The sequence below is a fragment of the Acomys minous genome, assembly GCF_964271855.1.
Source record: "Acomys minous genome assembly, chromosome: 16".
Lineage (NCBI taxonomy): Eukaryota > Metazoa > Chordata > Mammalia > Rodentia > Muridae > Acomys > Acomys minous.
In genome coordinates, this window is record NC_140498.1 from 84,839,922 (window position 1) to 84,843,228 (window position 3,307).

At 47.0% G+C, this 3,307-nt stretch overlaps 1 protein-coding gene across 1 annotated transcript in view; it reads left to right on the forward strand.

Moving 5' to 3' along the window:
* Window positions 1-3,307, forward strand: part of ABCB9 (ATP binding cassette subfamily B member 9) — a 45,577-nt gene that overhangs the window by 8,534 nt on the left and 33,736 nt on the right. The window lies entirely within an intron of this gene.

Genomic DNA, 3,307 nt, shown 5'->3' on the forward strand with positions numbered 1-3,307 from the left:
GACTACTGCTCTGATGGCAAGTAGCCTTAAGAAACGGGCGGACTATTGCTCCGGTGGCAAATAGCAATGGTTTATTTCTTAAGTACAGCTCTTATACTATTTTAGAATAACATATTCTGGCTTGGCACGTAACATTAGTTATTCATTAATATTACCAATAACAAACTTGGTTCTCACACCTATTAGACTAAACACGTTCTGGGAATCAGTCAAGGGAGAAAATTTCACGAACAAGAAAGAAGATAACTATAAGCCTTCCCTCACCTTGAACTAACAACTGTTTCATTTTATCAAGAAGTTCACAAGGAGCTACTGCCAAGACTTCTGGGAGCAGAGCCAGAGCCACCCAACCCTTCCAGGAGGGGCAGCCCCTGAGCTCTTCCCCAAAATCCTTAGTTAACCCTTTCAGGCCAATACTAAGTAGCAGTTCTCCTCAGTGTTTTCAGTGTTCAAGTGGGACTTAGATATGGCAGTGTTGAGTATGTGGTTTAGAAAATAATTGCTCACTCCAGGAGCTCCGGGTGCCTGGTGTAAGCTCTATTTTTATTCCCTGAGTAGGATATTAATTCAGCTGTTTGATTTCCCACTAAGCAAATGTCACACTAGCCAGTTAATCACAGAGGCCTCTTTGATTTCAATAACTGTTGGAGGATAAACAACCAAGGACTGTGTGGAGTACTCTCCGATTTTAATTAATAAGATTAGGAGTGGGAAATAGGGTGGGTGATGGTAAAGATTAAATATTAAATAGACTTTGAAAAGAAATGAAATTGAGTTGGGTAAAGTAGCTAGAAGGGGACCGTGATGGTCCCCAGATCCTAGAGACTGTTAAAGCTATGTACAGTTGTAATTCAGTTGTAAAATGATGAGGCTGGAGAGACGGCCCCACAGTTAAGGCACTGGCTGTTTTTCTACAAGATCCAGGTTTGGTTCCCAGCGTCCACGTGGTGGCTCACAACTGCCTGTAACTTCCAGGAGATCCACTGCCCTCTTCTGGACTCTACAGGCATCAGTCCTACAAGTGGTACACAGGCACACATGCAGCCAAAACACCCATACTCATAAATTAAAGAGTAAGGCTGGATGTGGTGGTGCACACCTTTAATCCCAGCACTCAGGAGGCAGAGGCAAGTGGATCTCTAAGTTCAAGGCCTGCCCCATCTACAGAGCAAGTGCTACAACAGCCAAGGCTACACAGAGAAACTCTGTCTCAAAAAAAAAAAAAAAAACAACAACAACAAAAATTAATTAAAGAATTAAAGAGATGGGGCTGGAGAAATGGCTCAGCAGTTAAGAGCACTGACTGTTCTTCAAAAGGTCCTGAGTTTAATTCCCAGTAACTACATGGTGGTTCATAACCATCTATAATGAGGTCTGGTGCCCTCTTCTGGTCTGCTGGCACACGTGCAAGCTGAATACCGTATAATAATTTTTGTTTTGTTTTGTTTTTTGAGACAGGGTTTCTCTGTGTAGCCTTGGCTGTCTTGGACTCACTTTGTAGACCAGGCTGGCCTCGAACTCACAGGGATCCACCTGCCTCTGCCTCCCAAGTGCTGGGATTAAAGGTGTGCGCCACCACACCCAGCCCAAATCAATTAAAAAAAAAAAGAGTAAAAAGACGGATCTGGAGTAAGAGCACTGACTGCTCTTGTAGAGAGCTCAAGTTCTGTGTCCTGCACCACATTGGGCAGCTCACAACCACTTGTAACTTCAGCTCCAGAGGACCTAATACTCTCTTTCACATCCTTGGGGACACTTAGGGACACACACACACACTTTTTTTTTTTTTTTAAGTAAAAAGAGGTAGAAATAACAATGAGCGACAGTGTAGAAATATGAGGGGAAGTGTTGAGGTGTGGCCTCTGTGAGCAGAGTCCTAACCAGCAGCGACAGGCAGGCAGGCAGAAGCAAGGCGTTTGGAGACATCTGGGCGGGAGTAGAGACTGAACAAGAGAAAAGGCAGCACGTGAGACCCACGTGGTGCAACTTGTGGCTCAGCTAGGATGACCTAAAAGGTGAGGCTTCCCTGTCCCCCCAGACCTTGTAGGTTCCACATGGTACCTTGTGGCAGGGGAATGTGGGGGGCCCTGGTCTCTGGATTCTGGTGGTGGGGGGACTCAGGGAGGGGTTCTAAGTCCTTTCTCGGTTCTCTGGGATTCCTGCCATCCCCAGCGCGATTCCCCGTTCCAGCCAAGTTCAGTGATTTCAAGGAGCCCATGCTTTAAAACTTTAAAACAATTTCATTCCCAGGGATGATAAACAAATGACATTAGCTTCTTGGTTGTTGTTTCAGTGGCTCGTTATTTGTTTCATTTTGTTATTTTGAGACAGGGGCTCATGTTGCCAAGGGTGAGTTTAAACTTACTGTATAGCCACGGATGACCCACTTCTGCCTCCTTGAGTGCTGGGACTATAGGTGTCTGCCACCAGGCCTAGCTTTGCAGCCTCATCCCCCCCCCCTCGCTTTTCTCTATTGGGGTGAGCCCACGTCACTCTAACCGAGGCCCAGTGGGTTGCTGTCAGGTCTTCGGGGATGCCTAGTTTACACGTGTGTCTGGGGAGAAAAATCTATCCTAGAATTCCCAACAAACGTGCTGAGTTTTTACCTTCTTGAACCAATTCCTATGTTGGAAAGCGATCACAGTGTTCCTCCACTGTAGAAAATGTTTCCTTTTGTATGTATAAGTGTTTCTCCTGCGTGTGTATCTGTGCACCTCTTGTGTACGGGCCCAGGGAGGCCAGGACAAGCATCACATACCCAGGAACTGCGTTACAGATGGCTGTGGGTGTGGAAACGGTGTTGTTTTATAAACAAAATCCAAACCGTTTGATTTTTTACCAATGTAGACTTGAGCCAGATGCTAGAGTGAAAGCCTGCTAGCTCAGAGAGGCAGAGAGTGCAACTGAAACCCACAGGGCTTTATTTCCATCTGTGGGCAGGGCTCGGGCAGGGCAGCGAGCCAGCAGGCTCTCACAGACAGGGGGGCCCCTACTCTCCTTGCCTACAATGAGCGGGTTCACGATCACTGAGTCCCCGCACAGGAACATCTTGGAGATGTAGCTGTCCTTGTTGACGGGCTTGGACTACTTCTTGCCCTCGCCTTGAAACTAACTACATTGAAGTCTGTTTACAGAAAGTTCTGTATAAATGGTGTGTGCTAGGGCTGAGCCCGGGCTTGGCAAGCACCTGCTGAGTGGCCTCCATGCCCAGGCAGTTGTTGCTGAAATGTTTTGGTGCTGTTAGGTGCATCGAGAGCACCTTTCCTGGACGGGATTCAGCCCTGCTGCCGGCCGTCTTTACCGTGTG